Source organism: Oreochromis aureus, linkage group 19, assembly GCF_013358895.1.
Source record: "Oreochromis aureus strain Israel breed Guangdong linkage group 19, ZZ_aureus, whole genome shotgun sequence".
Lineage (NCBI taxonomy): Eukaryota > Metazoa > Chordata > Actinopteri > Cichliformes > Cichlidae > Oreochromis > Oreochromis aureus.
The window spans coordinates 22,871,424-22,886,476 of NC_052960.1; positions in this window are offsets into that span (position 1 = coordinate 22,871,424).

Consider the following 15,053-nt stretch of genomic DNA (forward strand, 5'->3'; position numbering starts at 1 on the left):
AGTAGAACATTTCAGCAAACACAATATCATGTACTTCTTACCAAACAGAGCAAGGCAGCAAACAGACTTTGTTGGAGAAGGAATAATCTGATCTTTTAAAACAATCATCAGACAGCAAACTGGTTGTTTTTTAATGCTCTTAATGAATCATGAAAGCCGTTTTCACACTTAATTCTGGACAGTGAAGAAAACAAGAAACAGCTCATGAAGCTGTGTGAAGCTGATCTTTTTAACACAACAGCAGTTACAGTTACAGTCTGTCATGTTCTGACTACAAATACTGAATCACAGTGGAAACAAAGACATCGTGTACATGGTGTACAGTGAAGTTGGTCAGCATCTATCAGTATCTAGAAAGCATATTTATTTGCTTTTGTGTCAGTAAGACCAACTAATTTAGCCAAGATTTAGCCTGATTACAGATAAAACACTATGAGCCTTCTTGATTTTCAGTTATTTCTATATTAGGCATGTAGCTCTTTCTTACCGAGCACCAAATAAACATAATAGAGTGTAAAACACCGGTGTCGGCACATAAGGACGCTGTCATAGCCTGTCAACGACGTTGATTAGCTGCATATATACGAATGTGAATTGCATTATTGGCTGGACTATGGGATAAGGTGGATTCGTTCTAATCCCATACGGGAGCAGCCAGTCACTTACTGACTAACACAGCAAAACAGAATTGTTAAAGTTTTAATTTTAATTTCATTTCAGGTTAGATTTGTTTTGTGCGCAACGCAGATTTTCTGTGCGCAGAGACCGTGCCAGCAGTGCGCAATTGCACACGTGCGCAGCTTAGAGGGAACATTGAATTGGCAAGTTATTTATTGCAGTTATTAACTGATTATGTTACAACTGATCTGGTATTGTCTATTATTTTTGCCAAGTCTTTTTCATAAGAAAATGTTTTAATGTAATAAAATAATCCCAAAATGTACTGCATGATGTTACGGCCAAGGCAGACTAGGATTATAGGAACAATCTTTCAGGACATTGATGTAAAGGATTATCATAGAAGTATGTTATGTCAATTAAAAGAGAATTGAGCGCCTGACTTATAACTGTGCATATTTTGATGTTTCAAAGTCACAAGCTAGACAGATTGCTGGTACTCTTGGGTTTTGCTTCAGGGGCAAAACAGACACTCACTCTCTTCACCCTGCTTGCTGCCTTCTGGCTGGAGCTTCCCTAAGCCATCAGACTCCTGAACGTTCAGTGACTGGACTGACACACACACCTTCATACACATCAAGTTACTTTTTAGACAATGCTCAGTCTTTTTGAAAACTCACTGGGGGGGTTGCAATTTTTGCACACTTGCACTTTATCTAGTCTGATTTGATTGTCTTTTATATGTAGCATCATGGTTTGGAGGTATGCTGTCTCTTTCACTGTGTACTGCATCATTACACATGGTTGAAATGACAATAAAGCCACTTGACTTGACTTTTTAAAGTTTTTGTGATTTCAGCATTTTAAAGCTTTGTAAATCTACATGGTTACCAGAAAGAAGAAAATATATATATGATGACTCTGATATATAATTTATGATCATCGCTCATCCTCAGTCAAAGATGTTTGAGTTGTGTAGCATGCCGAGGTGCCATCTTAACCAGAGGGACATCTCCTGAATCATGTCACAACAAATTTGACTGTAACACATTACACTGCACAGGACTAATGTTTATGTCAAATAATATAGTTTTAAAGACAAAGTTAAAATTTAATGACATTTACTAACATTTCACAACATTAAGCCCAATCATCACTTCACAGGGCACAAGGTTTGGAGAAATGAAAACATGAGCCTCCATCCCTGCATCTGAAATGATTACTGCCAAAGCTGTGAGAATGGCAGATTTGCTGCACATCTTCAAACTTCTGAAAATAAATTACAAACTAAACATTTTTCTGAGTTCAAAAAGATTCTTCCTCTTGTCAGCAGGGGGAGACAAACATCAACACCAACAGATACAAAATTTTTAAACACATGGATTTTTTACTTTAAACAACAAGACAATGACTTAACTTTAAGCACTTTCTCCTTTCCACAAAAATAATCAATAATTTCACAAATTTGGGGTTGAATAAAAATTTTCTTATTGTATCTCAAATGTAATTAAACAACATGATGTTATAAATAGGGGACATGCAACTCAGGGGTGATTTTCAGATGCTCAGCAAATACAGTGCTGTTTCTTTGCTTATGTAATGGTTTACATTTACTGTGTCGAAAGTTGCAGAGAGATCTTTCTGCTCTTGGGAATGCAGGTTCCACTTCAGGTAGCATAGCAACAGGCTCCACAGGATCTTAGTACATCATGAAGCTTTTCATTTTCTAATAAACCAACACGTTCTCAGAGCAGTAGCTGTTCTGTAGTCAGCAAACAGAAATTATTCAAGTTAACTTTCCTTTTGTTACAGACACTTCAGCTAAGATGAAAAAATAAAAAAGTGTGGTATTATTGTACCGAGGCTTAGTAAGAGTAATTGAGCATTTTAGCCCTTGTGAAGACTGCCAGTCCCTTCAGCTACCTATAACAGAGATATGTGCGAGCATCTGTGAACAGCAGATAGTAAAGAGCAATATTAGGTTAATTTTTTTTTTTTGTTGGAAACCATAGGTGAGCTCTGAGAGCCATGTAGAAAGGGAATAGACATGTTATGTTGTTGTATTTGCCTTGCTAGGTCCCCTTAGTAACCAATGCACTAAGGGGAAATGATATCTTGCAAATTTGTAGGAAGGGAAAAAAACAATACTATGCAATATATGAGCTGTAGCAATTAAGCAGCATTAGGTATGTGACAGGTATGAGGCACAAAATAAGGGTGGAGCCATAAAATGGTTATCAGAGCAAACAAAAGAGCTAAAGGAAAGATGAATTATAAGAACAGCTAACAACTGACGCAGTTGTTATGATCGCAGGTACGCCATCAAATTAACCACGGCATAATTTGATATAATATTTCAAAATATAACATTTTTATCCAGGAGGGGTAGAAGATGTAGATTTATTAACACTGATATGATGCTTCTTTTCTCTTCATGAATTTTTAAACAGGCTCCAAAGAATCAACATCATGACGTAGCTCTTCTAGTTAGAATAAAAAGGAAGAACGGCAGCTGTTGTTCTGCAGTCAGCAAACAGAAGAAATTCAAGTTAATTTCTATCTTTGGTCCTACTTCTACAGTAAGTCATTTGTTAATGTAATAATGCAGAGCTTCCCAAAGTGTGGGGCCCGCCCCCTAGGGGGGGCGCAGAGCCATTGCAGGGGGGGCATGGTATGAAAAGGGGAAAAAAACAAACAAATGCTTGGACACTGCTAGCAAAGGGCGCCCACTAGTGATGGTAAATTTGATTCTTTTTACTGAATCGAGTTTTAATGAGTCACTCACCAAAGTGAATCGGGTTTTTTGAGTCATTTGATTCACTGAGTCAGTTGACCAGAGAGTGCAAAAAATGTACATTTTCACTCAAACTTAATTTCTTTTCTCTTTTCATGTATATCCTACTGCTAAGATGAGTGATTCTAAAAGAAAACAACTATTTTATAGAGCAAAAAAGAGCAAAAAAATTTCTAAAGGGAACATTTATTTTGTTTATTTTTATTTTATTAGTATTTTCCTTAAATGTGTCAAATATATATTGTTAAGGGTTCAATGTTGAGAGAAGAATCCATAAAAACCACAGATCCAGGCGTGTGCAATTTAGACGGCATTTTAATGAACACATGTGTGAGTTCAACAACCCAATCAGTGTTGAACTGAACTTACAATCATGAGACAAGGTTTTATATGGGTACAATAACAAAGCCCCCCTCTTTTACAAAAATAGACAATAGTACAGCTTACGTCAATCCAAACCACAAAATGTTCCATGACCTTTAACATTGCTCTAAAAAACATTGTCTTCGGGTCGGTGCTTCCCCTCTTCGCTGTCGCTCGTCGGGTGCACTTCCTCTAAGTACTTGACACACTTCTGCATTTCTGCCCTACCAAAATAGATCTGTTATGGTGTGTGTGTGAGTGCGTTACACGCAAGGGCGCGTGCATGTTGTGTACTGCGTGCGTGTCATGACCTCTCACTATTTGTCTGTCTGTACTGCATCTGCTTTTCTGAACCTTAGTTGACCTTAACTTAAGCAACTTGAACTTTCCCCTATCAGTGATCCCTATAGGTGTACTCTACTGAATTAATGTTTTGATCAAAAGCCTCTACTAAAAGCTTAAATCAAAGATAAATGCATACTAACTCTTTGGCTCTTTGGCTTGCACTCGCTCTGCTTTCGGTTTCACTTCTGCAAAACATGCTCTGCAGACGCGCTTTCGTTTCCTGTCTCATTTTGGCACAGAGAGTATTTTCCTGTCTCTGCCCTCTACACAGAGATCATAAAAGCATTAATAACTTTTAAATTATAGATTCAACTCAACCCTTTAAAATGGTTCTTCTTTGGACCTGTAATAAAGACTAATATAATACCAATATATTTGAACATCTGAATGCATCTGAATGCAACATCACATGAAATGGTAATGATGATTATAAAATAGCAGCAAATAATAGCAATAAAATATTTCTATTCCCCACACTCCCACTCTCGACCTCTGGACCACCAGAGGTCGCAATACATTTATGTTGGGTCACTCCTTGGCCCATTCAACTGTTTCCCTGTCCACCCCTGACGTCATGGACATTTAGGATCACTGTTCTTAGCTCTGACCCTCTCTTGGCATCCTGTGACTTAACAAATCAGACAACCTCATGTCATCTAGGTGGTCTTAGTTATAAAATGCCCGCTCCCACTTGAGAACACTTCATGCTTAAGTGGTCTCTGCTCCTCTTCTGGGTCCCACTCTAGTGGAAATCTGGCCACCTGCAAAGGAAACAGAACACTTCCTCCCTAGTACGGCTTCCCTGCCTTATGTCCCTCAATTGTCTTCTTTATTCAAACCTAATGTTACTCAACCTAATGTTACTCAAAACATGAACCTAATTACGTATTTGGTTTTTCGACATTTATTTTCATATCTCATTCAACATTACTCAGCATTTGTGAACCTCTGAAAGCGTTGTCTTTAAGAGGATCAAAGGAAGCATGTCTCTGCATGTGCTTCCTCTCTGCTCCTTATCTGATCATCAACATCCTGTGCACAAACTGTCACTGCTGCAAGGGCCTACCTCTCATCTAAGTCACCTCTCACAAGCAAAATCATCATAAAATCATTATAAGGGCTTATTCTACTAAAAGGATCAAAGAAAAACGACCACTTTAATCACTAAGTGTAAGCACCTAGTTAATTGCTCCTAGATAAACTTCATCATAGCTAAAAGCTGAACTCTAACTGTATTTTGAACTCCCATTTTCTGGGTGATAACCTGTTTGAATATATCATTTTATTTCATTTTGCTGCTTTTAATGTAATGACTCCTTCTAACTTAAACTTTATCAGACTTAACCAACATATATAAGCTTTCTCCCTTTGCTTCTGTTTTCTGTATTTCTGTATTCTGTAACTGCTTTTTATATAAGAGGACTAAGTTAGAGCTGCATCTGTTATCTCAATATTTTATATGTCACTCAGTTTAGTTACAAGCAAAACTCCTATTCAGTTCCTCTTTCTGTCATTTGTTATTGGGCCAACTCAAATTCAGTTAAAAGCTAAAGGAATTTCAGGCCCTAGGCCTCAAATCAATACTGTCCTGTGTGTTGATGAACTCTGTATGTCTGTAAGCGTGTGCAATCCTTCAAAACTCAGGTCATTCTCACAGTAGATTGGCTAATCATAACGTTAACCAAAAGTTTATGACCCTCAAGAGACGACTCTCTGAGCCACAACTCCGTTAAAGGCACCAAAATGCAATGTGTATGAAAAAATCATTTCTACATATATAATCTCCAATATTATTCATTTGAGTCAGCGAGACTTTTAACATCCTCATAAAAAGCTCTCCTCTACCCTAAAGCCTTCCTTATAACAACATTCTAGCATTATGTCACTGTTACAACTTATCCTAAAAATCAAAAAGAAATCCCACATTTTCTACTCATAAAATCGTCACTATCTTCCCCAAAGCATATCCTTTATTCCCACAATTTCCCCTTTAATTTGGTGTACAACTTCTTTTTAACCCCAGCAATTTATCTTCTAAACAGAATTCAGTTCATTTTACTCCTTTCTTTAGAATTAACAATCTCTGCCTCAGTTTTACCATATCTAAATTATCAAACAACCCCAATCGTTATAAAATCCTAGTAAAACCCCTTTCAAATTAAACACATTAAATCTTAAACCCCTCTCTTTTTTGACACATCTCATGTGGCAAAAAACTCAACATGCTCCACCCAAGCTTAACAAATTAAAAGGAAAAAAGGTTAGTCATTTCATTTCCCAGAACCGCTCAGCAATTCTCCTCTCCGGTGTTTTGCTTCAGCCCTGAAAACCTGTGTTTAAGGAACAAAATCAATTTAATCATCATGTCAAATCTTCTCCAACTCGTTGCTCCATTGAACTCTGGATCCTCGGAACCTCCTGGAAACAAAACCTGTACTTTACATTTCATACTCTCCCTTTATGATCCAGTCTGTGTCATGACACAAAATAAACTCACACAGAACAGTTATTAATCATGTGTTACCTCAGTTAATGGTAACTTGAGTTACATCAATGTTTCCCTCTTAGCATTTAGCATTCTATAATGTAATAACATAATCCAACCCCAGTAAATAATTTTCTCAAAGCACACATCAATATCCCAAAATCAGCATCCCCAGATTTAAGTCTTCCACTTCTCCTGTTTGTCAACCTTTTATTTATTTCCCCCTTGGTCCAACCACTCACATTCACTCCCATGCATTCACATGATGATATTTTTTGCTGATCTGCAGCCCTCCGCGCGTCATCAGATGCTCCACATCAGCAAAATGAGCTCAATCATTCGTTTTATTTCGTTTTCCTGTTTAGGAAAATAGTTCTCTATACTTTTGACTGGATTGAATCGATACAATCCATTTTTAGACAGAGACTTGCCGCCAATCAGTCTCTGATTGTAATCAATTATAATTCTGTAAAGCCCACCTGATTTTCGTACTTGGTAATTTTGTCAGCGCCGTCGGTTCACTGTCTTCCAGGCCTGCTTAGAACAAAATGAAAAAGAGAGCTGATTATTAGCTCATCAAAGTACAAAACAAAATCACCTGACAGGTTTTTTCCTGAGTGCACTACTACAAAAAATTTTTGGGGCCCCTCTCAGACATATCCCTGTCTAATCAAACACCCTCTCTGGAAATAATCAAACACCCTCAAAAATCTGAAACAATCTTAAATTTCACCCGTTCAACACACCGAAAACCTCGTCAAAAGATCAAAGACCGTTTGCACAATGTCACCCTTCCTCACTTTACCATGTGTTCATTCAGCACAAGATAAAAACCAATTTCAACCACATATCATCCTTAAATTATAAATTTCCTGTCCAAATCTGCCCTCTGAACAGACCTGACCACCGTAATCAAATATCCTGATACTTTACCATTATATATTTCTCCCAATACTCTTCAACAGCCCCGATCTCTCTTGAACTGAACAGAAAGCCTCCGACACACACACACACAGGAAGTGTCTTTGTCACTCACTCACTCCAGCTAATTTGCATAAACCCACAGCTCAACAGCCAACTTAACAAGAGGAATACATGTTTAAACCTTATCACATTATTGAATTATTTTCATTTTCTTTCTATACTAATCACTTACTTTGATAAATCAGTGCAAGAGCACTCGTAAGTAATTACTCCTCTTTTGTTTTTTGTTTTTTTCCATAACTCACTACCTTGTCATACAGCTTCGTTTGAGTTATTCCACAACAACTCTATTTTATCCAAGTGTATTTTAAGTGTATTTTCTTCAACATTCACACCATTTTAACCCTCATGAAATTAGCAGGCTGATTTAATTACGTATGTTTGTGTTCTTAGCCAGGTTTTAAATCATTATCTGTTCATTAATCTTCATGAGCTTGTCTCTGTAAGGTTAGTGCATTTTCTGTTTGTATGTGTGATTCTTATAAATGTCTCTTTATGATCTTTGTGATCTTGTAAATGTTTCTTTCAGTGTTCCAAACTCCTTTTGACAGGGTGTGTTTTCTCTCTTTGGCTCATCACTGGTCATTGTGAATGACATTTCCCTTCGCCTGTGCCCAGTGGCCTTACCTGTTAAATCCCGTCTCCTCCAGTGACTCCAAGGTCACTCCGGGACTTAGGTTCGAGCAATCGTGACTGCGCCTTGCCTTAGGTTGTCCCAGGGTTTCGAGGTGGGATCTTACCCGTCATGGGCTGTCCAGCCTTCCATGCCCGCCTACTACAGGAGCCAACTGGGCAAGGGTGTTATCAGATCTAGGGGACACACTGGTTCTGGAAATTAAAGGAGTGTAAACTGCTTTCTTTATTAAACTTTCCAACAATAATTTCACATGTAACAGTTTGTGTACGTGCATTTTCAATTCATTAATGTAATTGTTAGTTCATGTATTTATTTCTCTCGGTCTGTCTCTTTTCTAAAACCTGTAATTAATATAATTTTATTACCTTATTACTTTTTCTTAAAACATGCATCCGCTTCATCTTCTTAGAATTTAACTCTGTCTATTTCTCTGGGTGCTCCCCTGACATCATCAGTCACACACACCTTCCTCTCACACACACTTTTAAATATTCTAACCTCTTTCAGACGCCATGACTCGTCTCACACACACTGCCTTCTCTCTCTCAAACTTCCATTTTCCACTCACTCAGACAAATCATGCAGAGTCACTCAAATCAAATACTGACAGCATTCACACGGTTAAAATCACACAAAATACGCTTTCATATGAGTATTTTGGACATGCCTTCCATGATCAGAAAGAGCAAGTCAAAAGAAAAAGAAAAAGAAAACTGAAACCTCTCATCATCTCGCAGCTTCTCCCCACACACACATAACTGAAAATAAAACACACCAACATTTATGGCTCACGAAATATACATCTCTCAAAATTCAGTCATTTCCTATGCATCCACACTAATATATTCACACTGTATTTACACTCTCATAATAAGCAAAACCAACCTCTTATATACAGGCATTTAGCAAAAAGCTCAGTCCTCTCGAAAACTGAAACTACCCTCTCTGCGCGTCACTGCTGCTCATTTGCATTTACACACACAATCAGTGCACATCCGGCTGTGCATGACTGACACAGAGACTGATCTTACTCATAGATCTCATATTTTATATTACAGACGTCTTATTAATTACAACTGCACAGATTTTTTAGGCCTTTTCAACTCCTATGTAATTTCGATAATAGAACATAACGGCTCCAACCGATCAGTCCCAGACTTTTGTGCTCAATTCACCAGGGCGGTCCCAGACTGTCCTGTCCAGATCTCTAAACCTAACTTAATTTGCCAGCATACCCAATAAGCGCAAAAATAGGAGACTCTAACTCCTAGCAATTTCAGAGGTTCCCAAGTTCTCTCCCGCTGTCGACGGTACTATCCCTACTCTTCAGGGTAGGCCAAGGGTCAGCGTCCTGCCCAGGTGCAAGCGTTACCAAGGAGAAAATGCGCTTCTTAACAGACGCCGCTGTCGTCCTAGAAAAATTTAGAATAATTTGAAACAACAATCTACATCCGAACAGGATTAAGATTGAGGCAGATCTCCGTTGTGGACATAGGGGACTCTAACCCACAAAATGACCATCACACGTAGACCAAATGACCAACGGGACTTGAACCCACAAAATGACCAAATTCCCTATCCTTCTAAAAGTTCACTTCGCAGTCCAACTGCTTTAATTCTCTTTTCATTCCTTTATTCTCATTACTCAGTACTGTCACTTATACTTCCTTATCATTACTTCAACCGGTAAACTTCATGAAAACTTCACCAAAATTAAAACAGACATTCACCAGTAATTTTCAGTGAGTAGACTTTAATTTGACATGCCCAATGTGACACCTTTTGAAATATATTTCAACAGGCAGTGTCTTACCTTTAAATGCCCCGGGAATGCCTACTCACTTTCACCACTGATTACCGTCTGCCCGTCCAATTACCACGGACCCTGGATCTCTCCATCTACACCAAAATTAATTCCCTCTCTTCACCGGAACGAGCCCCCAAATGTTAAGGGTTCAATGTTGAGAGAAGAATCCATAAAACCACAGATCCAGGCGTGTGCAATTTAGACGGCATTTTAATGAACACATGTGTGAGTTCAACAACCCAATCAGTGTTGAACTGAACTTACAATCATGAGACAAGGTTTTATATGGGTACAATAACAAAGCCCCCTCTTTTACAAAAATAGACAATAGTACAGCTTACGTCAATCCAAACCACAAAATGTTCCATGACCTTTAACATTGCTCTAAAAACATTGTCTTGGTCGGTGCTTCCCTCTTCGCTGTCGCCGTCGGGTGCACTTCCTCTAAGTACTTCGGCACACTTCTGCATTTCTGCCCTACCAAAATAGATCTGTTATGGTGTGTGTGTGAGTGCGTGCGCGTGCAAGGGCGCGTGCATGTTGTGTACTGCGTGCGTGTCATGACCTCTCACTATTTGTCTGTCTGTACTGCATCTGCTTTTCTGAACCTTAGTTGACCTTAACTTAAGCAACTTGAACTTTCCCTATCAGTGATCCCTATAGGTGTACTCTACTGAATTAATGTTTTGATCAAAAGCCTCTACTAAAAGCTTAAATCAAAGATAAATGCATACTAACTCTTTGGCTCTTTGGCTTGCACTCGCTCTGCTTTCGGTTTCACTTCTGCAAAACATGCTCTGCAGACGCGTTTCGTTTCCTGTCTCATTTTGGCACAGAGAGTATTTTCCTGTCTCTGCCCTCTACACAGAGATCATAAAAGCATTAATAACTTTTAAATTATAGATTCAACTCAACCCTTTAAAATGGTTCTTCTTTGGACCTGTAATAAAGACTAATATAATACCAATATATTTGAACATCTGAATGCATCTGAATGCAACATCACATGAAATGGTAATGATGATTATAAAATAGCAGCAAATAATAGCAATAAAATATTTCTATTCCCCACAATATTTTCTCATCTAAATGTCCACTGAGCTGTGAGCCAGGAGGCGGTAATGCGCCTTAACATTGGTTGCCAACCAAGAAGAAGAAGAAGCTGTGAGCCAGGAGGGAGGGGGTGAGTGAGTGAGTGAGTCCCCGTTTCTCAATATGCGTACTTGTGCATACTTGCGTTCTCGTGTACTCGTGATACGTCATCAGTCGGAGACCAAGTACTGTTCCAATTGAAATGCACGCATCAAGCCGAGAACGCGAAAAAGTCCCGGATGTGTTCTCGCTCCGCCCGTTTTATCGAGCATGCATCGGTGGTGACTTGTGTGGACTTGGTACAGCTAAATATCCCAGAATGCATTTCGTCCAAAACTCAACAGCGGACTCCCCGCACATCGTTTTCAACCCCCCCGCCATGCGGTCTTCTCACTACTCAGGTTAAACAAACCCCAGCAGCTGTCTATAGTATTGAGTGTCCACTAAAATAAAAATAAAAGCGTTCTAACATCTCACCTGCTTGTTTTTATTAAGGTATGTACACGTATGTACATGTACACTATTTTTTATTATTAGAGGTTTCACTACTGAGGTTAAAAATGATATATAAGTCACTTAGATCACTTCTAAATGTTAATGTTTGGTTTATTTCAGTGTGTTATTTGTTCCTGAGTAAACCGGTTTGGCTGTGATTAAAGTTAAGCTTCATAACATGTTACTCACAGTTAAATTAAGAGGGACGGCAGTAAAACTCCGGACCTGTGACATCATCACGTGCGCTGGTGTTCCGACTGTACAAATCACGAGTCCGTGTCATCGCGTTCTCGGCGGGTACATACTCCCGTGCGTTCTCGGCGAGTACGTACTCACCGAGCACGCGAGTACGTACTCGCGTACTTGGGCATTGATAAACGGCCAACATGTTACTCACAGTTAAATTAAGAGGGGACGGCAGTAAAAACTCCAGACCTGTGACATCATCACGTACGCTGGTGTTCCAATTGTACAAATCGCGAGTCCGTGCTCGCGTTCTCGGCGAGTCCGTACTCGCGTACTTGAGAATTGAGAAACGACAAGTGATTCGTTCGCTCTATGATTCAGCACAGGAGGGAGGGGGTTAGTGAGTCCTGAGTGATTCGCTGGCTCTATGATTCAGCACAGGAGGGAGGGGGTTAGTGAGTCCTGAGTGATTCGCTGGCTCTATGATTCAGCACAGGAAAGGAGGGGGTGAGTAGCTCAAATGTGCTGTTAGCATGTTAGCAGAGCGATGCTACTGTGAACCGAGGAGCTATTGTCTTGATGTGAGCTTCTACTCAGGGTTTTTTCTTCCAGTTCAGAGCAGAAATGTTTTTGTTAAGATACTGGATGTTGTGTTTTTCTCCACAATTTTAATTATAAGCTAGATATGTTGCTGCTAACAGCAACAGGGATGAGTCAGTGAGTCAGTTGGGCTTGTGAATCATGATTCACGAGTCAGTAAAGATTTGGTTTTGGCATTGGTGGGGACGGATGATTCAACCACCGAACCCTGCCCTGTTTCTTTTTTTTTCCCTTTTTGTCTTTGCTTCTTGATAAAAAAAAAAGGAGAAATATACTTGCCTACATATGCTATTCTACATGCTTTTAAACCATTTAAAATTACAATTCATAGTTTTATATGTGAATTATATAATGTTAAATTACAGTTAAACAAATGACTGATTTTAGACTTTAGTTTACTTCAGCCATATTCCATATAAATCAGGTATCATACAAAAATAAAAAAAGCTTCAAATACAGTCATGACAATAAAAGAATATGACTTTAAGGACCTAACAACACTACTTCAGTTATAGTACACCAACATCTCTTACACATTAGCACTAAGGGAACACTGAATGACCTGGTGGTTTTTGTCCATAAAACTACTCATCTAAGATTACCACAAAGTAAAAGATCTCTCAGCAAAATTATGCAACATTTTAGGCACTATTGCCTCTATCAAATCAGTGAGCTGGGACTTTTTATTCTAAACATGAACTACTGTTACAGCAACACACATGTATTACTGGTGCCCCACACAACAACTCAATGTCCACTATGTGAAGGAGTCTATACTATACTGTCTATACTATACTGTCCTGGTGGACATGGCAACACTTTTTTCATGGTTACATACAGTTTTAGACTGATGTGGGCCAAAGCCTAGCACATACTTGCCAACCTTGAGACCTCAGAATTAGGGAGACATTCAAAGGGGTTTTTACAGTGTTTACTTATCGGAAAAAAATAAGTTAGGAAACAGGCCGGGGGTGTCCAAATTCAGAGGCTGCGTCCACCTGAGGACCCGGCCTTCGCGGTCTAAGTGGGCCTCCGAAAGCCAGGTAGACCGGAAATGAGCGACTGTGAAATTGGGGGGTCTAGCCTTCATAATTACGTCACCTCTGCCATCTGCTCCTTGCTGTCTAAATAAAATAAAATATAACCGGACGCTTGCGTAGATTCTCGACCATCTCACACTTCTGTTTAATCAGTTTTCTGTTTGACATTTATTCAGCTGTGTGAAAACCCCGGAGGAACCCTCCCGAGGGATTAATAAAGTTTTATTTAATCTAATCTAATAACTTTAATCTCAGCCAAACCGATTTACTCACGAACAAATAAAACACTGAAAAAGGCCAAACAATAACATGTTTAAGTTATTTGAAGTTTACACAACTACATTCTCGCCTGAAAATATGTTAAAAGTTTATTTTGCGACCCAGAAAGAGTAATAAGAGTAATATTAATACTAAGTAGCTGCAGTAGTAGTAGCCATTGTTGGAAACTGGAATTGGCTGGGCCAATCTAGGATATGGTTTTTCAATTTTGTTGTCCGGGTGGAAAATCGGGAGAAATTGGGGAGAATGGTGGCTCCGGGAGATTTTCGGGAGGGGCACTGAAATTCGTGATTCTCCCAGAAAAATCGGGAGGGTTGGCATGTATGGCCTGGTATTGCCTGTAACGTTATTATGACGGACACATTTTATGAGTGAACTTGACTTTAACTGACTTACAGGTTTCTTTGAAAAATACTTTCTTATAACCAGGTTCTTCCTTTTTGCTGCCATCCTCCTCTCCTCCTTGCAGGTCCTCGCAGCACAGGCTTGCCGCTGCTAAAACTAAACAAAGCTCCCTGAAAGGCACAGCCAATCACATTGGCCATATTTGTCACATGAGGTAGGACTCCAGTAGAGAACGTAATTTAACTCTTTCTGCACCGCTGGGTGAATGAGACGTTGACAGATCTTTTTTTTCTTTCTATCGGGTTTGTATTTCTTTACTCGAAGAGATCAAATTATTGGTGGGGACAATTCAATAATCGCTGGATATTGGTGGGGACATGTCCCTTCCGTCCATGCCAAATCGACGCCCTTGCAGTAAAGTGATTCTCGAGTATTGAACGATTCGTTCATGATTCGCGCATCATTAGCGCCCACACAAACGCAAAGCAGGAGATGAAGCATCGCTGAATATGTTTCCAAACCAACTTCATCCTAAACCAAAGACTAGAAAATATGGTGAAGCATCTTCCCTCTGGTTTCACCTGCACAAGTGCCAAGGTAGGTCTCCCCTGCAGAACTAGTTTTCCCTTTGTCGGGAGCACGCGCTGGGCTCTCCAAATCACGGACAAACAGTATCCCACATTCTTGATTTTTAGTTCACAAACACTTGTTGTAATGACTAACTACTCCTGACATTTCGGAGATGTTAGCTCTTTACACAGTAAAGTTACAGCGCCTTTGTTTTACAACATTTTTCTTGTAAAACAAAGGGGGGCCTAGCAAAAAAAAGTTTGGAACCATGTATGTCGGTGTGTGGCGATTGTGTAGTAGTTTTAACAACTTAGTGAACGCTACATGCCCTGCTGGTGGATGATGGTGTGCCATCTTCTAAGTTTTTTTTTCACTTTATCATTTAATAAATGACAGAAAGCTGTGCACTATTA